This window comes from Sinohyriopsis cumingii, chromosome 7 (assembly GCF_028554795.1).
Source record: "Sinohyriopsis cumingii isolate HCF-2022 chromosome 7, ASM2855479v2, whole genome shotgun sequence".
Taxonomy (NCBI): Eukaryota; Metazoa; Mollusca; class Bivalvia; order Unionida; family Unionidae; genus Sinohyriopsis; species Sinohyriopsis cumingii.
In genome coordinates, this window is record NC_142967.1 from 127,125,930 (window position 1) to 127,151,365 (window position 25,436).

Sequence of the window (25,436 nt, forward strand, 5' to 3'; positions counted from 1 at the left end):
TGGGCCAATGACATATACCTTAGAATTAAAAATACTGTACCTAAAACATGTGCAATCAGCGGAACATTTATATAACTTTTCAGATGTTACCTAATATGTTATTTTTATGGAAGATGAAGAAGTGCAAATGATTTAAAAGATAGATTGTGTTTGAATCTTGGATGTAACCAGTAAAATTGAAATTAGCTTTCTTGTGCAGTGAGTAGAAAATATATTTAGCTTTTTAGTGGTACGAAACATGGCTTGATTTAGTGGATGATGTAGAAAAGCATAAAGAAATAGGCCATGGAGAGATATCTCCACCCTGAAAAACATTTTAACTTTTCGCACAAAATTTAAAGAAAAGAGAAAAATGATAATACTATCTTTTTTGTTAAATCTTGATTACCTATCCATGAGATATAAAATAATAAAATGATCTATCCACACGATATCACAGAATAATATGTATGCATGAGATATCAATAATATAATGATGTATCTGCAAGATATCACAGAATAATATGTATCCACAAGATATCAATAATAAAATGATGTATCCACACGATATCACAGAATAATATGTATCCATGGTATATCAATAATAGATTGATGTATCCACACAATATCACAGAATAATATGTATCCATGAGATATCGATACTAGAATAATGTATCCACAAGATATCACAGAATAATATGTATCCACAAGATATCAATAATAGAATGATGTATCCACACGATGTCACTGAATAATATGTATGCATGAGATATCAATAATATAATGATGTATCCACAAGATATCACAGAATAATATGTATCCATGAGATATCACATGTATCCGTGAGACATAAAAACTAGAATTATGTATGCACAAAATATCACAGAATAATATGTATCCACAAGATATCAATAATAGAATGATGTATCCACAAGTTATCACAGAATAATTTGTATTCACGAGATATCAATACTAGAATGATGTATCCACAAGATATCAATAATAGAATGATGTATCCACATTATATCACAGAATAATATGTATCCACAAGATATCAATAATAGAATGATGTATCCACAAGATATTACATAATAATATGTATTCACGAGATATCGATAATAGAATTATGTATCCACAAGACATTACAGAATAATAAGATTAAACTGAATTTCAAAAACGCATTTTGAATATAGTGGTTGTTGTTGTGATAGGTCTGCAATACAAGCCGACTCGTAAGTGGTGCACTCATTTGATTATGCAATGCCATGTGATGTTACCAAGATCTTTTGATAACAAATGAAAATTAGAACATTAAATCTGTTTAAAATCTGTGATCCATCTTTTATGAAACAGTGGATTTCTTTCTTATGGACGTCTAACCGGTGTTCTTTTGTGTATCTCTGTGTTATAGATATCTAATTTGTTGTATAAGACATTTTAATTGGAGGCATGCACAGAAAGAGATGCTTGGTCGTAGTCTGGGAAAAGTTTGGACTTCAAATATAATTCTATAAACCAGCACGATGCAATGTTTATTACCACCTTCATCTCCTGTCCAACTGCATCCTGTGTAAATGAGAATTTGAGAACCAGTCACATCTCATATTTTAACATTTGAGGACTACCGCCAGCAATATGGTTGTTAGACAGTACACACGTGGACAGACAGACAAACACACGGACGGACAATACACGCATGGACAGACGCACGCATCAATATATTTAGTAGCAGTCTAGCAACTATAGGTGTATTGGGGTATGTGACTTGAAATTTATATTACAGTAAAATATTTGGTTACATTCGTTTGAGAGGCATACAAAATACTTGGCACATAAATAGCTCAGAAATTTGGGGATGAAATACAGAATGGGTTATTTCCTGCATTGATGTACTAATGCATTGCTCAGTGCTTGATTTTTACATCACAACTATTACTGATAGTGTTAACTGCCAGTATAGGCTGGCTAATGTGCGAGAGGCTAGAAATGACTTTTGTATTCGCTTTGTTTTAGATTGACCAATCAGTACTAACAGCTGGGATTAGAGAGCAAGTACCAACTTCGACAGGCAGCTAGTGGAGAAAAGGTACAGCCTTCCAGCAATACAGTTAGTCGTGTATGAGAGACGGTTATGTTAGGATCAGGCAGTTATACAGTGGACTGAACTGCTATCATAGTCTCTACATTATTGATTCCTTCATTCTGTACACAGGATAAAATTTATCAGTTTCGTGGTATTCTGTTGTGGAAGCATATTGGGATTACATTCATAGTGGTTTCTAGCTACATTTTAAAGGAATATCATTGAAAGAACCAAGTGGATATTTGTCAACAGTTGATGGATACCACAGTATATAATAGGTAGGTAGTACAGTCTAATTAGATTATGCATTGTTTCTGTAAAATTTATTATTATTATTATTATAAATGTTTTTTTCACTGGGAGTCATAACACGTGAAATTTATTTATGCAACATGGTCATTATGCCATTGAATTTTACAGGATATCAGTGCTTAGTTCATAGCATAATGTAGTTTAAGTGGCATAATTCTAAAGCAGCCTGAATTGCAACTTTAAGAAAAGTAGACCTTTTTTTTAATGCATATTTATAAACCCTTACCGTGATCACTAAACCCTTTATCTCTCTGTTGATTGCTATGAGGATTAGGGATCATAAAACGTAATATTTTAGTCATCCTAGTAAAGGTTTACAAAATTGATACAATTTATCACTGACGGAATTTAATTTCATCCACAAAAGTTTCATTTAGTGCAAAATATTCCATGATTTGTTTGTATCCTACATGAACAAGTACCATGGTTGGTTCGTATCCTACATGAACAAGTACCATGGCTGGTTCGTATCCTACATGAACAAGTACCATGGTTGGTTCGTATCCTACATGAACAAGTACCATGGTTGGTTAGCATCTTATGAACAATTCATGGTTTGAATGTATCTTATATGAACATGTCGATGCTTTGTTAGTATTCTACATGGACAAGTCCATGGTTTGTTTGTATCCTACATGAACAAATCCATTGTTTGTATCGTGCATGAACAAGTCTGTTGTTTATTTGTATTGTACATGAATAAGTCAATTGTTTGTTTGCATCCTACATGAACAAGTTTGTGGTCTGTTAATATCTTACATGATTCCAGTCCGTAGTTGGTATCTTATATGAACGAGTCCACTGTCTCTGTTTTTGTTGTTACACAAACAGATCCATGGTTTGTTAGTATCTTGCAAGAACAAAAAATGAATGAGTCCATGGTTTGTTCGGATCTTCTTAATTCAGCTGTAGATATTAATTTCACAACCAGCAAGTAAAAAAACATAATTTTTGTTCTTTGTGGGTTTTACTTGTACGTTTTTGGTTGGTTGATTTTTGAGGGTTTGTTTTGTTGGATAGAATGGGAATTTCAGCACATTTTCATATAATGTGATGCTGTGGAAATAGGAGCAAAATGCCTGTCAGCTGATCCTGGCTGGGTATTGAACCTGTGATCCTTGTATTGCAAGTCTGATGTTCTACCAACTGTGCCTACTATCTATACCGAATGAAATAAAATAAGCGTGCTGTAATTTTATGGAAAAGTTGGGGGGACCGCAGGCTTCGATGTACCTATCCTGCCCAGGACTATGTATCTATATATCCAATATCTATTACCAAACAGTTTTTGAAGTCTTTCTGTATTGTCTGGATGAACATAGCAGTAATGGGTTGTTTTCATAGATGCCATGATTGTGTGTGCAAATTACCCACAATGCAACATGCTTGCATCTTGCACCATGATTTTGATTCCTAAGAAACCTCATATAATCGAGATAAAATTCTGATTTAATTGTTGAAAAGATTTACTTCATTGAAATGATACATACATTATATTTGACATTAGGGGTTTTCTGGTTATATTTAGAGACGGAATTGTGAAGTTTAACTGCAGTCGTGTATATTGCTATCAAAAAGAAATGCAGTTATTTTTGACAAAAAAAGACAATATTATGATTTAAAAAATATTTTGTATGATGTCCCAAAGATTGTCATCTTGAAAGTGTATTTCTGGAAAACGATTTTGGAAATATAATATCTATAAGTTACAGAATTGAAATTTCATGTACAGATAATTTTCATGAAAGCAAGTGTTTGTGCCAGTTTTTATTAATACGGTCAAATATTGTATATTTTGTGGAAATGATAGATGGAGGATGAATTGAATGAAAGCGAGAACTGTTCGAAGATGTTTCATCATCACGGTATTAAAATGAAATTTGTGCTTAACAGACTTTGTGTCGAATATCAAAACTGATTATTCGTGAAATGGTTTTAGAAATATGAAATTCTATATTAATGATTGGCTTTTTAACTTTTAACAATAACCAAATGATTGATTTCACTTTATGAAAATTGAAACTCATTCTGTGTTTTCACTTGTTTGTGTATCCATTTATGTGTCTCACTACAGTTTATAGAGGGGCCCTGAGTGGCTGAGTGGCCTAAAGTGCTCTCCGTTACGGATCACTGCCATCTCAACTCTGTCTGCATGGGTTCGAGTCTCAGATTCGGCCAATGTGGGTATGTGAGAAAGCTTGCCAGTAGCTTCTCGTGGGTCGGTGGTTCTTTCCTGGGTTTTCCTGGATTCTTCCTCCACCATTAATACTGGCCACCACGTATAGCCTATCGTGTGCTGAAAAATGGCATTAAACACAACAACAACATTTTATAGATGGATCAGTTTGTTAATGTGTTTTTTTACATAGTTGGATCTATTTGTTTATGAAAGAATAACAAAGATGGTTGATATTTCAATGTTTTGTTTGAAGAAAGAAAAAGGGGAAAGGTCACAAATTTGGTCATGTGCCATGCACAGAATTTATGCATTAGAATATCCTTACACAAAAAAATTAGATGTGTGAATTTTTGAGAGAAGAACAATCTTGTTAGGTGGCAGTTTGCGTGGCTATGGAATCAGAATAGTGGATATGGAAGTCGGCACATTTTGTGACATGTGAAAGCAACAGATTGTACAAACATCTGGTACATGAAAAATCCTCCATATATGACAGATAGTATAACTGTATTGGAAGCAATTTGACAGATGCTTGTGACAGATTTTTGCCCTACATCTCATTCCATGCTGTGAATGGTTTCCAGGTTCAAGCAGAGCTATTAATAAGATTACATTGATTAATCAGACTTTTCTATCTTGTAACTAATTAACTTGCACAACTGGTGCATAAATAGTTATTCCAGTAACTAGTGCTGGTACAAAGTCCTCATTAAGTATTTATATTGATAGAATTAACTGGTATCAGGGCATGTAATTATGACAGTGTAATCTGTCTCAGGAATTTATCAGCTTGTACATAATTTATTGAGAGTAACACAGCAAAGGTTATCATAATGGATAATTTATCAGGTTAGATGAGGATTTTCAATTGTTTTTCCAATGTCAAAAGACCAAAGATAATTATATTCAATTATTTAGACCTAATGGTGACCAAATAATGACAACCACCTTCCGTGGCCACAGTATCTTCCTATTTATTATTTGTTTGTTACCCTCTTGCCGATTTAAAAAATGAAAAGCGTCAATGACATATAAAATGCACACTATTGTGTCATTTATTTATCAGTTTGTAATTTCTAACCTGTTGTTGCCAGGGGGTCCCTAACACTGCACTACAAATGAACAGGAAGGTATGAACTTAGTTATCCATTTCATTCATCAACTGATATTTTCTACCCTGGAGGTGGGTGGGAGGGAAGGCTAACATGGCATTACAAATAGGAGGGTATGCAAATACTCTTTGATGTTTCTGATGACAAATTGGAGGGGAAAAACATAACTTTGAGGGTTTACGCCAGTAGTTGCACAGAACCAGTTCCTGCATGATGTATATTTGGATTCTGTGCAGTAGTATTTTTGTAGAAGAGAAGAGAATTCCTTGTGTTTAATGTTTATATTTGTAGTTGATAGGTAGGTATGCACTGTACAGAAACTGATTCCATTTATATTTTGTCTACTGCAGTAAATGGGTAGGTATGCACTGTACAGAAACTGATTCCATGCAGACTTCATTTCATTGAATAATGCTGTCATAGCAGCTATTTTGGCACAGATGTTCTTAAAATATAAAATTTGTTTTTTAACATAGCAAATGTCTACTTTTAATAAATTGACTTTGATCCATTAATAATAATATAGTCACGGTCACTAAATTTAGTATGTCCATTATTCTAATAAATTTACTCTGATCCAACAGTAGTATTAGTAGTAGTAATAACAATAAATTCACAGAAGGTGACAATGATGAATGTACTATTTTCTTGTGTATCATATACAGATAACTGTATTTAAACCTGAGTTAAAGATCACCTGTTTTAAATAGTCACTTTAAAGAACGTCTTTAAATCAAATTTTTGTGAAAAGCTGACTTGTTAAGAAACCACCTGTCTGAAGAGGCCATGTTTTTCACTTCGAAGAAATGGCAGCTGAGTCAGGTTTGAATGCAGTTATAGTTACAGCATACAATTACCTCAAAGCAAATGAAAATGTTTACAGTGTTTCAGTTTTATTTTATTTTATTTTAAAATCTTCCAGTTTCATTTGAATTTTCTATTTGTAAAACCACTCTTTTGGCCCAATTAAATCTTTGCATAATTTGCCCATGTTCACAAGGAAAGTTTTGTTTTCCTTGTAGTAATTACAAATAAGTACAAGTTTTTATGATGGAAATAAGGCATACGGTGTTGCCTATGTCCATCTGTCTGTCCGTCCATCTCAGGTTTTGATCAAGGTTCAGTCCCATCAGGCACTTGGACAAACAAGTTGTCTTCCAGCTTATTTCTTCTGATATGACTCGTTATTGCAGTTCTGAACACATATCCTCACTACAGACCTGATTGGACCAACAAGTTGTTCTCTTCAGTCATGACTAAAAGGCAGAGAACTTGTTGGTCCAATCAGGCCTGTGGTGGTGGGGAAGCTGTTTTCAGAACTGAAATAATCTTGTCATCATAAGACATGGAAATTTCTAGATTTTAAGATTATCAAATTTTGTGAATAATAACAGGTTTGGAATGGCATTTGGTCTGATATAGAGAGAGGTAGCTCCGTACAGTTGGTCAAGCATTGGATTTGTAATCAAGGGTCTTGGGTTTAATATCCACTCAGGTCAGCTCAGGATACTTGTTAAATGGCAGTTAGCTTCCATTGCTGTTGAATGATAAGCAATAATGCATTAAAAGTGTAGCTATAACCAACTAACCAAACCATACCTGAAAGAGATATATGGTGTTACTTTATCTATTTAAGTCAAGCTTTCATGTCATGTATGGACTTGTCTGGAAGGACCATTGTTTATGCTGTATATAGACTTGTCTGGAAAGGGCCCTTTTCATGCCATGGATATGGACTTGTCTGGAAAGGACTTTTTCATGCCATTTATGGGGCTTGTCTTTCCATGCTGTGTATGGACTTGTATGAAGGGGACCTTTTCCATGCCATGTATAGAGTTATTTGGAAGTAACCATTTGATATTAAATTAGGCTATGGTCTGGTAACTTGATACTCCCTTTTTTACTTCCTGGCTGGGGTGGGGGGTGTGGGGGAGTTGAAACATTGTTTGCAATGATGAATGACACTTTCATATTGTTATGTATTTAAATTGGGTAATAACATTTGTTACCACTGTTCAAGTGAAAATCCTTGTTATCCCCTGAGGTGGGTAGTCATGTCACCTGCTGGATTTGGCAGGTAGAAGTGTGTCAGCTTTATGGGATACATCAGATAAATTGGGGAAAAGTTCATTACCTATGTGATAATTGTAGCCCATTAGTGTTGTGATTACCTTCTGGACATAAGAATTTAGTCACTGGGATCTGACATTTATCAGGTACATGGGATTAAGCTAATAGCTGATCAATAGATAGGCAGGTAGGGCCAGAGTCCAGAATCAGCAGTGGCAGATAGGGCCAGAGTCCAGAATAAGCAATACTGATATGAAGGGAAGACAATGGCAGGTTTAATATACAGCAGCTGGTTTTACCTGAACAGTTTTGAAATGGTCATTTACAGCAGTGAAATTATGATACCTCCACTGCTTGCAAGAGAGGTTTCTTGTGTTTGTCCTATCCATATGCATTGCATAATGGGAGGTATCAAATTTTCAGACAGTAAGCATTGGGGCATAATGGGATTTTAGATTTATAAAAACAATGCCAGTGCTTTCAAATATGGCCACCTTTACCAGAAAACTGTAAAATCTTTAATTGACTTGTCCAAAAACACCTGCTTAACCGAATTTTACCAAATTTGACAGAAAACATCAAAGTGTAGAAGGCTTTCAGGTTTGATTATATTTGTCATCAAAAAACAACCTTTGTTACTAAATTTAGAAAAATCTTAAAAAATATTTCTCAAAAATAATATAATTTTACCCAATTTTTTCCTATCACTTAACGCATGTAGGATGAAGACATTTAAAATTGTTACCAAGAATGATAATATTCGTATGGTCACCATTCCAAAAACGGGAAAAGCACCTTTAAATGACTTCTCACAAAAACTATTCAGCAGAATGTGGTCACGTTTTGAAGAAATTAAAGAAATATGTCAAAGTTACAAAGATAGTCTGTTCTTTCAATGGCTTTTCAAGCCCCCACCCATAAAAACAATTCAACTAAATTTGATGGCATGGCATGAGGGGCTTTTACATATATAAAGAGTACTTGCTAATATGTCATCAGGAATGACTGCTGTTACTAAGAATTAAAAAACCTTTTCAACAGCAAAATAAAATCTTTGACCCACTTTGACAGAATGTATCCTAGCAGGAAGACAGTTCACATTTATACAAATGATGCTGACCTGCAATCACATATATCTGCTGTTGCTTACACTTGAAAAACATTTACACGACTTTCTCACAAAGTATATTTATCATTATTGGGCAGATGTTTTATTTGGGTATTGGGGAAATCTCAGGTGAGTGACAAGAGAGACACTTGTGCCTCCTGTTTGAGATGTGCGTTGGGGTGTGGGTACATTTATTTGAGCAAATTGCTAATGATTCCTTTTGCTGAGCATTCTGTACCTAGAACATTTGGTATTAATTGGGGCATTATGTGATGGCAGATCAGGGTCTATGTTACTTTCAGATATATCTGATTTTTGAGTATACACTGTATACAGTCTTTATGTTGCATCACCTTTGGACAAATTGCTTGATTGATCTTTTAGACCTAATACCAAAAACTATCAGCTATTTATGTTTTCAGTCACTGTATTTGATTACTAACTTTACCAATATTGTTATGTTTATGCTCATACAAAACATTACAAGAAAAGAGATAAGACAACAAGCTTTGTAAAATTTAACAAATAATTTATTTCCCTAGAGAAACAAGGTAAAAATGACAAATAAGAACTTATGGTTTTAAGAATCAAATCCAAAAATAAAGAATAATCCACAAATAAAATTTAGAAGTCTTAATACTGAAATGTTCTAATGAATTCAAGATGCAAGGCAATGATGTATGCTGTATCCTGTACTGTGTTGAAGTCTATAGTTCCTTGTAGAAACACAAGAACTTGTCCGTCATTTGAATTAATAAAATTTCATTGTTCAATAATTCAGCATGAGCACTGAAATTATTTCCAGAGAAATGAATTAATCTTTAGAATCCAAATAATTTGAATAAATATTAAAATGTAATTCCCAAAATGACACAACAAAGAAATACCTTTACATCCCAGTGTTTAGAAGCCCAACTGAGATCTCTCTCTCAAAGCATCACTATTACAACTAAGTAATGCACAATTTTTTAAATGCCTAATTGCAAAATAGAGGATCACGTGATCATATTTACATAAAAAATAATCATGTAAGCCTCAGTATGTCCTTGATAAGATCCAATCATTTTACTCCGAGAATAAAATTTTAAAGAAGTTGTTTACTTCACTAAAATCTATTTACAAGTCAATGGTCATGTATCCAACACAGCTTCTATCTCAACCTTATTATTCCCACAATAAAAATAAATATATGTAACATTTACTAATTTTGAATTAAGGTCGGGAACCAGGTCAGCTTTATGTGTTTACAGAAACAAGGTCAAACTATTTTGCCAATGGTTTAAAGCCAAACTGCACAAATTTTCTGTCGAAAACAGTTATACACTAATTTAAATGTGAGTGAAAGTAATGCCATATATATATATGGGGGCCCCGAGTGGTCTAAAGCACTCTCCATTACGGATCACTGACATCTCACCTGTGTCTGCGTAGGTTCGAGTCTCGGATTCGGCCAATGTGGGTATGTGAGAAAGCTTGCCAGTAGCTTCTCGAGGGTTGATGGTTCTTTCCAGGGATTTCCCGGGTTCTTCCTCCACCATTAATACTGGCCGCCATGTATAGCCTATCATGTGCTGAAAAATGGCGTTAAACCCTACAACAACAACAACACACACACACACACACACACACACACATACATATATATATATATATATATATATATATATATATATATATATATATATATATATATATATATGACTCAACTGATCTTTGCCTCACTTACTTGCTGTTTAACAGTGAGTGAATGTGATGCAGTACATATATAACCAGCCTATCATAACTAGATAACTTGCTTGTGTCATAATGGCATGCTTTAATTGCATAGCACTGCTAAAATATTCTGATAGCCCAATGCCCATGTCCCAGTTAATTTCATATTTGGGCCCCTCCTGTTTTCAAAGTGAGGTGTCCATTGGGCTTGCTGAAAAAAACAAAAACATAATAATTTGCCTGAGAAAATCGTGATTGCACAAATGAAATGCAAAAGTTTATTTTCAAGATGTTGAAAGACTAGATTGTCTACTCGTTATACTTATATCGAAAACTGAAAACTTTGTAAAGTGAAGTATGTGATTTATGAACGGGAACAGATTTCCAGTGTTACAATAACTAGTGCTCACTTTAACATGCTTGTGATTCTAAAATACCGTTTGTGCCAGAAACCAGTCTGGTGGGTATCAGAACTATTTCAGCTATTATTGCAACCATTGCAGTGATGTGTGGACATGTAATTGGATTAGCTGTTGATTGATTACTTAATTGATGTCATCTGAGAGTTTAGGTGAAATGCAGTATTTTTGTCATAGGTATTATATGCAATAAAGGGATCAGAATTGGTTGTGTTGGCTTTTTAATCCTTGGTGAAGCTGAGATAAAAAGGAAAGCTTGACTAAAACTGATTTGGGCAAAAACATTAGTTAGTATTTCATTTTTTTATGGTTTTGTTTAATTGCATTGTTCAGGATGTATTAAATTAATATTTAATGAATAATAATCAAGCTATCCTTTAGTCATGCTTACACTGTTTTAATTAAACACTGGTTAATCATATTAGACTATGACCAACATCAAAATTATAAACAGCACCTGTATAAATTTCAGATGACAAATAATGTAAACATTGTTGATCCACTGAATAAGCATGACATTGTAAGATCAGTTATAAAAATGGCTGACCTCAGCACCCTGGAGGAAAACATTGCTTCATGTGAAATATTTTGAGATCAATATAAAGACACAAGTTAATCTGATTCTGTTTTCATATTTAAATTGTAGCAGTTGCAATGTTGAATGACAAATATTACAATAAAGAGACAGTTCGGTGCATGTGGAAATTGGGTGAAGTTTTTTTAATTCACCAGCCCTGAGCCTCTGTTAACAAAATTTCTTTGAGCACTATGTACTATTATGTTAAGCATGTTTACCTGTTAGTACCTGTACTGTTTACCAAAAAAGTGAAGTAGTCCTGTCATCAAGTACTAGAAGTTCACCACTTAGTTTTTATATACCACCTTGCAGGGACATCTGTAGAATTATTATTTTTCAGGATGGATGGGGCAAACAAAGTAGTGGTCAGCTTTTTGGTTTTGCAGATGTCGGCCAAAATATGTTTAGAGGTATAATCTGGGATGGGGTGGGGCAGCAAATACCTCCCTTACCCCAGTGTGCGGACACCCATGCAACCTTGGTACAGTATTGCTTTTCTATGGGACCAGTTACATTTGTGGCACCAATTGCTCTCAGAATTGAATCTCATTTCTTATGATCACCCAGCCTATTAAAAACATAATCTATCTGGAGCAACTACATTGCATACCATAAAAAGGATAGACATTTTTGTACAACAACCAAGCTCAATCACCAGTCAGAAACTTAAAACCCCATTAAACACAACTGGTGGCATTGAAGACCAATAAACTGGAAACATCTTTGTTATGTTTTATCAGTCATCGATTTTCACAGCTGACAGGAGACATAATGTTTGCTATAGATAGAGTGGTAGTTTGATTATTAACTGAGTTTCGTGTTCCACAGTAATCTGTCATACTGAGTACATTCTTCGTATTTGCCGTTTGTTTTGTAGTTGCTGGTTTCCAAATACTAACACCTGCACATATTACCTACACCCATATCAATGATGCGGGCCATGATCATGTTAGTGCAAATCCCTTGTCAAAGTTGCATGTAACAGAACCATTACCACATAGCAGATTTTGTTGGATGTTATATACATTTAAGAAATAAATGAAGTAGTACATGTGAACTTCACAGATTTATAACAGATTTACAAAAAATAACAATGACATTTGGTTCAGACAGTATTAACATATTCATTGAAAGTAAAATTATTTATTTTGTGTCTGACTTCTACGAAGGAGTAGAATGTCCCAAAATCACGAGAAGACGCATAATTTCAAGCTGTACCTATTGTCTTGATAAAATCTACCTCTATTTAGAAAATCCCCCTTTCTTCCCAAGGAAATGGTTGGGAGTGGCAGGTAGAACTCTAACATTTCAGTTCTAGAATAGACTTGTATTAATTATTAATAACAGAAGTTTTTAACATGCCATTGGTTTCATTGTTGGTCACATTTTATCTCAAAGCTGGGTTTAATATATCTGATTTGTTTTAAAACTCAGCAACCATTGGTTTTCCTGTAAATTTAGGCAAACAGGAAAAATGCATGCTTGGACTTAAGATGTCCACCTCTGCATATTGAATTTTTTTTTTCTTTCTCACATGTATTTGCAAGTTTCTGTTTCTAGAAGTAATTATGGATCAAGATCAGATTATAATTTGGACAAAATATGCCAGGAGGTTTTTTTTTTTATATGTGCACAATCAGTTACACTAAACCTGATGGACATGATCCTAGGAACTTAAAGCCTTGATTCTGATCTGGATCATAGACCATAAAAACTTTAATTGGCCAAAATTAATGTATTTGCCTTGTTATCCATCAGCTTCATACTGACTCTTGATTGTTATCTGTCAAATGTATATTGATTCTTGATTGTTATCTGCCAACTGTATATTGACTCTTGATTGTTATCTGTCAACTACATATTGATACTTGACTCTTGATTGTTATCTGTCAACTGTATATTGATTCTTGATTGTTATCTGTCAACTGTATATTGATTCTTGATTGTTATCTGCCAACTGTATATTGACTCTTGATTGTTATCTGTCAACTGCATATTGATACTTGACTCTTGATTGTTATCTGTCAGCTGTATATTGATTCTTGACTCTTGTTATAACCTTATATTGACTCTTGATTGTTATCTGTCAACTGCATATTGACTCTTGATTGTTATCTGCCAACTGTATATTGATTCTTGACTCTTGATTGTTATCTATCAACTGTATATTGACTCGATTGTTATCTGTCAACTCTATATTGACTTTTGATTGTTATCTGTCAACTCTATATTGATTCTTGACTCTTGATTGTTATCAGTCAACTGTATATTGACTCTTGATTGTTATGTCAGGTGTATATTGATTCTTGATCTGAGAATTACTAAGCTGTTTATTTTGCCAGAAGGATGGCAGTAATCCACTGTTTACATTAGTAAGTATTCAGGACATTGATTAATTCAAACTGGCAACAATTATTATTGTGATACAATGGTCATTGTAGTGGACACTGGTCACCTTGTACACTAGTTATGACAGTAATCAGTTTACATTAGTAAGTATTCAGGACATTGATTAATTAAAACTGGCAACAATTATTATTGTGATACAGTGGTCATTGTAGTGGACATTGGTCACCTTGTACACTAATTATGACAGTAATCAGTTTACATTAGTAAGTATTCAGGACATTGATTAATTCAAACTGGCAACAATTATTATTATGATACAATGGTCATTGTAGTGGACATTGGTCACCTTGTACACTAGTTATGACAGTAATCAGTTTACATTAGTAAGTATTCAGAACATGGATTAATTCAAACTGACAAAAAATTATTATTGTGATACAATGGTCAATGTAGTGGACAATGGGGTGGCTTGAACTCTGAACATGCGTGATTGTGATATATATATATATATATATATATATATATATATATATATATATATATATATATATATATTACTACTGGTCACAAGCCAGGCTGGAAATCCACAATGATAGCAGATCTTCACCCATAGCATGCAGCAGTGTTGGTTGTCCTGATTTACAGCGTTATCTACTGGTTTTGAAAGACCATCCCTTCTTCCAACATTAAATGGTCATTCAAGTCATGTTCTCTATCACTGCAGGTTTCAACAGATGTATAACAGTGACTTGTGCACAAAAATGTGTGGTCTTTCATGACAGGTGGTCTTCTTAAGCAGGTGTCTATCAAGGCATATTTTTCTGTCATGAAAGTAAATTGCATGAAGTTTAAGAAAACCATGAACATGATCTATTTAACAAAGATGAAGGTCTATATTTGTATAAATACACAAGTCCAGGTGGGTCAAATGATAGAAAATTTGGTCACAGACCAAATAGGAAAATGATAGAAAATTTGGTCACAGTCCTGGTGGGTCAGATTATATCAAATTTGGTCACAGTTCAGATGGCACAAATGATAGAAAATTGGTCATTCTAGGTGGGTTAAATGATAGAAAATTGGTCACTCTAGGTGGGTTAAATGGTAGATAATTGGTCATTCTAGGTGGGTTAAATGGTAGATATTGGTCATTCTAGGTGGGTTAAATGGTAGATAATTGGTCATTTTAGGTGGGTTAAATGGTAAATAATTGGTCATTCCAGGTGGGTTAAATGGTAGATAATTGGTCATTCCAGGTGGGTTAAATGGTAGATAATTGGTCATTCTAGGTGGGTTAAATGGTAGATAATTGGTCATTCTAGGTGGGTTAAATGGTAGATAATTGGTCATTCTAGGTGGCTTAAATGGTAGATAATTGGTCATTCCAGGTGGGTTAAATGGTAGATAATTGGTCATTCTAGGTGGGTTAAATGGTAGATAATTGGTCATTCCAGGTGGGTTAAATGGTAGATAATTGGTCATTCTAGGTGGGTTAAATGGTAGATAATTTGTTCAAAGCTGAAGCAAGCTTAGTTTTAAGACCCACACTACTGAATATCAGAATATTTGGTGGTTGATATTCATTCATGACTGTACACATATTAACATGCAACTTCACAGTTGCTTTAGAGTTGTTGTAGGTCTATGATTAGTTTATATGGGGCTAATTCTATCAAAAGCAGTGGTACAATGACTTTTAAGATTAATCATGATTGTATGTCAGGCTAAAAGCTTAGAGTTACAAATGTAAATGTAAAGTTTCAGACCCAGTCAAGCGATGAAACTTATGACTCCAGGCACTCTCAAGAACATTAAATTGTTTTGAACTGAATTAAATGATGATGGGGTTTGAGAGAGGCACAATGGTTAGATTAAGGTCTGGGTAGAAATTAGTTGTGTGATCAAGAAGAGACACCTGTATACTAGCTAAGTGTAGAAGTATGAAGATCATCAATTTCAAATTACCTGTGTTACACAAGCCCTTACAATGGACTACAGTCATGTCTGACAGCTAACCTGTAGGATTGGGCAAAAGAGTTATTTGATAATGAAGGTGTTGACAAGGTAATACATCTTTCACTGTGTGATCTAATATATTGCTTGTAAAAAGATCATACTGGACTGGTGTTACTGGTCACCTTGACCAACTACAGACCTTACACACTGGAATGTTATTACCATTTGTAACACAGATATAAACTTATATAGAAAGTGCTTATTTACATGCAGCCATGCCTTGACACCAATTTATAAAATTGAAAGCACACAAGGACTTTGTTGTGACTGATTTATATATATATAAAAATAATACAATATTGTCTCTTTTTTGTCACTTTTCACCTTTTCATCTTTTAATTTTTTCCTAATGCAGATCAACTTTTATTAGGATACAATGTTCTTCATTTTTAATCTGCTTTTTTGTTTGAGTGGAGCAATTTGTTACAGAACAAGATGTGTTGGAGTGGAGCTATGTTACATAATGAGATATGTTGGAGTAGACTATTTGTTACATAACGAGATGTGCTGGAATGGAGCTGTTTGTTACATAACAGGTAGCTACGATGTCGTAGCCTCAACTTGATTTGTTGTGGTTGAGGCTACGAACTGATCCCATATCATGTAATGGAGCAAAAAAAATCATCACCAAAGTGAGAAAAACAAACAGTGTAGAAATCAACTACATAAGTATAATCATGCTGTGAAAGAAGTTTGGCTTATTTTGAATTTATTAAACCCTTACACGATAAAATAAATTGGCTTGGTTACTCTAACCGTATCCTGTCCACCATGACAGATAACGTGAGACTCTCGCCGTGACCCCTTTTCTACGTAAGGCTTGCCAGACCATATTTTGGATATTCTACGCTATATTATTATCAATCAAGTGTGAATAATCGCTTCTTGGTGGAATTTCAAAGTTGCCAATAAACCGTATTTACTTTTAATGCGCAGAATTTCTGACCCAAACGGCGCCAAATTTTTACTACGATTTGTTTACATTACCAAATAAGGCGTCAATGTCCTTATATGGCACACAAACAAACGAGGCTGAGAACGGAAGTAATCATTATTTGAAATAATATGGCGGACGATCTAAACGAAAATATCGGCTAAAAAAGGTAAACGAGATTTTGCAACTATTTCTACAATGATTTCCGATACTTCCAGTATTAAATAAGAGGACTACTCAATTTATTGGATTATATGCAAGGAATATGTTTAAAGTGTTATTATTAGGCTAAAAGAGCGCCGGGTGTGAATCACACCCGGCTTGCTCCATTAACACGTATATGCTCATGTTAGTACCCTGTCCACGAGGTACGAGTAAGGGTACTAATATTAGTACTACATAACAGGATGTGTTGAAATGGAGTTATTTGTTACATACGAGATGTGTTGGAGTGGAGCTATGTTTTACAGAACAAGATGATTTGGGGTCGAGCTGTTTGTTACATAATGAGATGTGTTGGAGCAGAGCTGTTTGTTACATAATGAAATTATTTGAATGGAGCTGTTTGTTACATAATGAGATGTGTTGGGATCTATTTGTTACATAAGATGTTTTGGAGTAAAGATATTTGTTACAGAATGAGAGTTTTGGAATGGAGCTATTTGTTACATAATAAGATGTGTTGGAATGGAGCTATTTGTTACGTAATGAGATGTGTTGGAATGGAGCTGTTTGTTACATATGAGATGTGTTGGAATGAAGCTGTTTGTTACATAACAAGATGTGGGTTGGAGCTATTTGTTACATGATGAGAAGTGTTGGAATGGAGCTATTTTTTACATAACAAGATGTGGAGTGGAGCTGTTTGTTACATAATGTGATGTGTTGGAGTGGAGCTATTTGTTACAAAACAAAATGTGTTGGAGTGGAGCTAACTATTACATTACACTATATTATTTTGATCTAACAAGTAAAATGTAGCCACTTCAGTTAAGCAAAAGTTTGCATATAATCTCTGACACAATTTGTACTTATCACAGATAATCTTTGACACAATTTGTACTTATCACAGATAATTTTTTTGCTGGAAAACAGGATAATAAGTAAGTAGCTAATTATTTCACTTTTTTGTTAACTGTATGTCCACTGTGGCATATGTCTAAAGAGACTGAGGTTACACTGTATGTCCACTATGGCATATGTCTAAAGAGACTGAGGTTACACTGTATGTCCACTATGGCTTATGTCTAAAGATACTGAGGTTACAAAATGTTCCCAGCTATTGTTCTGGAAGATGCCTTTCACTTCTTTGATTTTTTCCTCGAAATTATTTGAGATGTTGGCAACTTACAACTGACTGCTTCATTTATGTAAAAGTATTATATTGTGTTGTGAATCATTCTTTGGCCTATTCATTTCAGGACTTGTTCACTCCCCATATGGTGGCAAATTATGCATAGATAATAGAGGGTACATTTACCAGTCATTTTTTCATTATGTTTTAGTGAATGAAAATATACCGTTTGCTTTATCTATGATGACCCAGTCAGAGACAGTGACCTTTAAGACAATAGAGCACACAGAACTACCTAGATTCACATTATTTGCCTGGGTGCAGTCTTGAGGAAATTAAAATTCATTTTATTGATTGGATATTCAGTATTTACCTGATTGGTTGTAGGCGTAACACCTTACTTGGGCTTATTCACCAATTCAAATGAGAGATCTTCATATTTGCATTTCACGGGTTGGTTTTGTAGAACAGGTGATATAATTGATACAATCATTGCAGTTTAGAAAGCTTTGTATAAAGTTAGAGAGGAAGGGACACATGATTCTTTGATGATTAAATCCTTGAAAGGTATGTAAATATTTGCATATTGAAATTATTTGGCTTATATTGATTTTTTGCTTTCTTTTAGTAGTCATATATATATATATATTGCATTTATTTTTTCAACTTTGATAAGATTTTTATGCGTCTGACTAATATTGTCTGTAGTATCAAATGAAAGATAATTAAACTATTTATGGGGGAAACCTTAAGAATTTTAGTAATACCTGGAGATATAAATATGGGTCCCTTTAGCACATAGCTTAGCATGTCCCAGGGACATGGTGGAGAAAAACGATGTAGAGTGCTTGTAATACGTGGCCATACATGATGCTGTTTTCTACTTAAGAGAAACCATCAGGTTCATGTTTATCATTTGCTTTATACCAGAGTTATACTATTGAGGTTTATTTAGAGAGGAATTATTTTAAAAGAGTACAAACAAGGCAAAATCAAATGGGTGGGTCTGTGATTTATTCAGGAAAAAGAAACAGATGTCTAATTGCACTTGTCAACTGCAGTGTGTTGTTTCTTTGTTGTGTCTGTCTATTCCAAATTATACTTGACTAGGTCCTACATGGTTACTGATTTTCACTTTTCCTGATAAACGTTTGAGATGAAATTAATTGCTTTGATCAGATAGATAGCTTTAAAGACAAAATTCTTAACTGCATTATAAGAATTCTTCTTTTAAATGCCAGCACTATGTTTTGTGATTTCTCAGTTTGAATACCAAACAGTCTTTCTTGTGTACAGTTAATTGTGTTGAACACCTGCACATGATTTGCCTATTTGGGTAGGGTAGTTTATTCACCCTGGCTTATTGATGATGTGTATCTTATATAATCTACCCTCATAGATCAATATACACAAGCTTACACTGCAATTTGCTCTTTATCACAAACTATTTGAGGTAGTTCTGTTTTCCTTCAGCATTCAGTGATTGACAGCTTTTAGAAGCAAGAAAAATACTCTATTTTTGACCGTTCTTTGTCATATAACATTTTGTCAGTTCAAGATAACACTGACTGATCACGTACTAATTGTAGATTTCAATCAATCTATGCTGAGTCCATTTTTTTCTTCACTTTAGAAAGCCAGATTTCTTGATGATAGTGTGATATTTTGGTACCATATCAAAAGAAAAGAATATATCCAAGACAATGTTCATTATGAGGAAAGTTATGGAACTGGAAGTGTAATTTTTACCATTGATATAAAACACTATGATACGACACTTAATTGTTCATCCACACCTGGATAGCTTGCAAACATGCTTATAACACGGGATGTCCCTTGTTAATCCACATCTGGAGAACTCTCAATCCTGCTTATAACGTTGTTAAGTCCTTTGTTAGTCCACACCTCGATAATCTGCAAACTTGCTTATACCATGGTATGACACATTCTGATAACAATGCCCAAAACATGCCAAGTCCCTTGTTAATCTACAATGGGGTAAAACATGCCAAGTCCCTTGTTAATCTACACTGGGATAAAACATGCCAAGTCCCCTGTTAATCTACAATGGGGTAAAACATGCCAAGTCCCTTGTTAATCTACAGTGGGGTAAAACATGCCAAGTCCCTTGTTAATCTACAATGAGGTAAAACATGCCAAGTTCCTTGTTAGTCTACACTTGGGTAACTTGCAGACTTGCTTATAACATGACAAAATCTTTGGATTCCATCTTTTTGTGAAGTTGGCAACAAAAATATATCAATCATGACCAAGTGTCTGTTTTGTCAAAATTCACACCATAGTCATCATTCACACATTGTATGTTGGCTTTTGATATTAATGGGAAATAAAGGAGAAATGTATGAATATTTTAGCAATACAAATATTTATAGCGACACAAAACTGCATAATCTCATGTTGTATGGCTAGTGAACATTGTGAAATCAAGAGGGTACTAAATTTTCTAAAGACTTACACTGCATCCAAACTGGATATTTTGTTTCAGTGGTTGTGGTCCTTGGATGAAAGGACACAAGCCAATTAACAATTTCCTGCTGATAGACAATATATCCAGAAGTAGGGTCAGCAATCACATGTGATGGACAAGTCCTAATGCTTGTCTGTTATGCAAACATGTGGATTGTTATTTATAATTTGCAATGATACATGTTCAAGAATAGCTTTAAGTTGTAATAAAATGCACATATTTTTTTCTTTCATCTTTTGTCAGTTATAAACTGCACAAACATAGATCTGCCACCAACTGTCATCAGATCTGGGTCTGTAATTACTTAGGACTAATCATTAAAACAAACAACACAGACCCTGATCTGCTAGTGCATTATGTAACAACTTGTCTGGGTCTGTGTTTAAGTTGGACCTGGCTTATACAGGAATATAACTGATACCACTGATCCACTCAAGTCCTTTTATCATTTTGGCTAATAGGGTATTAGCATAATATGTATTACCAGTTTTTTTATTCCTTGTAAAACATTGTATACATTTTAAATCAGGGATATCAAACTCAAATCATCACAAGGGCCATGTGAGGTTTAGTAGGTGAATTGGTACTATGGCAGCATCGCTACAGAAATTTTTAAAAATAAGTCTACAAAAAAAATCCTGGTGTTCTTGCGGGCCACAGGAGATAACTGTACAGGTCACCCGTTTCCCACAAACCGTGTGTTTAGACCCATGATCTAAATCATGAAAATAAAATTCTTACGGTATAATGGCACTACATGGTAATGGCAAACTAGAAAATGGAATTTTTATTACAGGGAGAATGAAGCTAATGTTTTATCATTGAAGGATTTTACACTCCTGAATGTGCATACCAATAATAGTTGTGCATACCAATAATAGTTGTACATATGAAAGCATGCATAGACATGCATATCAAGACAGTCACCATTTTGACCAAGAAAAATGGTCAATAAAATTATACCTACACATATTAGGCGGTGTCAAAACAGTCCTAATTTGTGTGGTTGGTATGTTCATGACCACACCTTATTTCTTTGTCAAAAATTTAGAGACTGACTTTGAGTACCCAAAGATCCTTTGCACACTAAAGCTGAAATGATAAATAATACACAGGATGTCTGAAAATGTCTAATAATAAAATGGCTGATTATTAGTTTTCTCCAGCTTTGCTGATTTAGACCTAACCATTGTGTCCAGTTTTGTGTCCATTTCCATGTGTCCAGATGGCAGAATTGCAGATGGTAAAATCCAAGGTGACCTCATTGAATCTCTGTTAAAGGGTATGGGGCAGATTGATTGAATTTTGCCAGCATTAGGGTTTATTCAGCTTGAGTAGGCGAATCCTCCAGCCTCTCTATAGTGGGTTCTTAATATGATTGAGTCACTGCAAACACATGGTTTTAGTTAAATCAATGAACAATGTGGATTACAACCCTATACCACACATGCCATGCTCCCTTCAAAATTCTCATAATATGGCAAGTATCAGTCCAGGGTCATTAATCATTGAGCTTTAAGACTTGCATATGGGATGAAAATTTGAATATTGGCATACATTAGAGGATGCTGAATCAACACAATGGTTGCTGAATTCTCTTAAGAATTAATCAAACATTAATGTCAGTTCCTGGTAGAGGTTGCCAAGTTCTGGAAAATTGGGAGACAATGATAGGAGACAAGACAGGAACCTCTCTAGTCTAATTGAATGTTTAAATTGCTTTGTTTGCCTGCCAGAAGGCAGAAGGATGGCAGCATCCACAACCCTGTTACACATGAGCCTCTAATTCACAAGTGTTGTTCTGACTTAAACCATTCAGACTTATTTTATTGTATTTGTTTCAGAGCTTGCAATTCAATATACAGTATTAACTATAACAATACATGTTGAAAGTTCTATCTTCCGCTTACTTTGCCTTTCATTTAAGAGAACTATGATTTTATTTGGCAATGCCTCTACAATTTAATTTGCATTTACAGAAAAGTTAACAGCCATTGCTACCTACCTAAGTAATTAGTTGTCCAATTTCTTAAAGGAGGATAAATCAGTTTGAGCCCTGGTGAAATCTTTTTACTTCCCATTCAGTCTCTGACAATCAAAGCCATTTCCCAGGGATTAATTCAACAATGTAATTGATTGCAAGGGCCACAAATTTCACATGAAGCAAAAAGTGTGTAGGTAGACTTGTCTTTGTCAGCACACAGTACAATCATGGCACCAGTTGTATTGTATATTTGTCATTGTTGGCATCCAGTACAATGATGGCACCAATTGTATACCATATTTACTGTATATGTATTAATTTTTAAAGTAATTTTTTGTGCACTGCATGTTTTGGGAGACATCAGGGTTTTTTTTTTTAGTCATAAGTTGTGGGACACCTTTTAAATCGTTCAAAAATTACGTGTTGGAAAGTGCACCTCAGAATGAAATTTTATTTAAATTTTTTTAGAATTGTACCTGAGATAAAACTCTTTAATCCACTGCAGCAGCATCTCATCAATCCAATCCTTCTCCTGTACAGATACAGTCCATTCTTTCGTTGCATGATTCGTTTGTTAGCTTTCTCTTACCGTGAAAAATTATCGTTGGAGGCAACACATCTCTAAAGTGGAAACTGCAAGGACTAAAGTCAGATTTTAAAAACAATCTGCACCATTCATGCTAATTCTCACACTTTTAATCCCCATCTTATCAACATCCTGTCCAGGAATGAAATCAAGTACACTGGAATTTGATCCATGTTAATGATCGTATTGTCTGTGAAACCATTTTCTTCTCTTCTGGCCCTCACAAATTCATCAAATGATTTTATTTTCTCTAGATCTTCTGGACAAAGCTGGGTCATCAGTGTTGTGCATGAAGCACTATATTGTGTCAATTTAAAAACTGTTCCATTGTTTTAATTTATTTTCATATTTCCTGTGAATAATGGTGAAAATGAACCAAAAAAAATAGAATCCAAAGTCGGTTTCAGAGGTCGGCTTGTTTTGTAATTAAATAACTTTTGTATTGATATCCTTTTTAAATAAATTGTCTGAAAAGTATCAGACATGATTTTTGTCCATTTTAAAGTGGAATTCCGCTTTTCTCATGACTTGAATCAGATTTTTCTTGATATAGTCTGTCTTTTTTATCATCTCTGATCGGTTTTTAAAAAATGGTCTGTCCAGTCTGATTCTGCAATGACCCTTGTAAATTATTTGTTCCAAATATTAGTTAGCATGTGACTCTCATAAAGATTATTCTGATTGGTCAGAGGTTTAAATTCATCCAGTTAATCTTCATGTGATGGCAATGGAAAGAAGAAGCATGCTTGTTAAACATGGTGTCCTGAGTTGTTAAGAGCATGACACGAAATGTTTAGATAAAGGTTTAACAAACATATGGAAATGGGAATGGCTGGAGTGAAAAGTTCATGGAAATTTAGTTGGTCAATTTATAAGAAAACTGAATGCTAGAGGACTGGCATTTTGTGACCACTGCAAGAAAGATCTGAATTATGGTAATTGCAGTTGGAAGAGTTTGGAACAGCACCTACAAAAGAAGCTGCATATGAAAAAATTGAAGCTCAGAAGGCATCTGGAAAAAGTGCAGTTAATTACTATAAGCAGAAAGAACAGATGTAGCCCTCTGTCAGAATATGCGCACTGCATGTCGCCAATACAAGCACCAGCTTGAAAGGAAAAAGGCTCTCTTTGAGAAGGAAAAGAAACGATTGCATATTGAGCCAAAAAAGTCAGTGGTGACAAAAAGGAAGGCTAAAGAAATATTTGCCAAAGCCACAAAAAGAGCTCAACTGCAATATCAACAGGTTGTGTCCATGTACGCAGTGTTTCCCTTTACACACATTTATGTGTTGGGGACACACACTGGAGAAAATTGACACACGTTTTGTTGCCATGTGTTTTTTTTTATGCAAAGGATTTGCATAAATTGATCAGGATTTATTTAATATCCAATGCTTTGGACGAGGGATGGCATCGTGAGCATAGGCATAGTCTGGTTCCCTGCTTTGTATGCTCCCTGCGTTGCACTCCGCTATTTGTATAGCAGAGTGCAACACATGGATTATACGAAACAGGGAACCAGAGTAGCATAGGCCATGTTATGATGGAGTAGCTTCCCCATATCTTGCGAGCTCTCGTGATTTCCATCGAGTTCATCAAGAAGTCGTCCAGATGTTTAACATCAATGCTTGTTGCACTAGAAAGTGATCACCATATTAAAATGGCTTGGACTAAGAATCATTAGCAAAGAAAGTTAAAGAAGCAGAATACAAAAGAGAAACTGTGGATCTAACTTTAATAAAAAACAGAGAAAATTTCCCTTGACTGGAATACAGCACATCCATTAGGATTACCTGGTGTGACTTCTGATTGCACGATTGCAAAGACTGCAAAAGTGAATAATCCTTTTGTGACAGGGTTTAAGAATGAACAAAAATCTGCCCTTGCTTGCCACAAGATATCCAGAAAACACATTATCACCCAAGACATTCTTTCACAACAAAGAAATCAGTAAACTTGCTGAGACAAATGCATTATTTGGATTGCAAAGTCAGGGGGTCATTTTAAAAATTTGTTGGTTTTTAACTTGCTGCAATAATAGAAAGATCTTAACATTCAAGTGTAACTTATTAGAAAGAATATTAATCATTAGCGATTTTGATTTTTGGATAAATGTGTTTAGGACAAAGTACAATGAAACCAATGATAGTACACATTTTATGACAGGCAGTACGTTAACTGCCTTTTGGTTACAATGATTTAATTGGCTTTTTGTATTGACTTATATGTAATG

At 34.5% G+C, this 25,436-nt stretch overlaps 1 protein-coding gene across 5 annotated transcripts in view; it reads left to right on the forward strand.

The window, feature by feature from the left end:
- The window catches only part of LOC149796087 (roundabout homolog 2-like), a 394,782-nt gene that overhangs the window by 236,688 nt on the left and 132,658 nt on the right, over window positions 1–25,436 (forward strand). For all 5 annotated transcript variants that reach the window (XM_089966001.1, XM_089966005.1, XM_089966004.1 and 2 more), the window contains one exon: window positions 1,993–2,340. The gene's annotated coding sequence lies outside the window, so the exon portion shown is untranslated. The remainder of the gene's footprint in view (window positions 1–1,992; window positions 2,341–25,436) is intronic.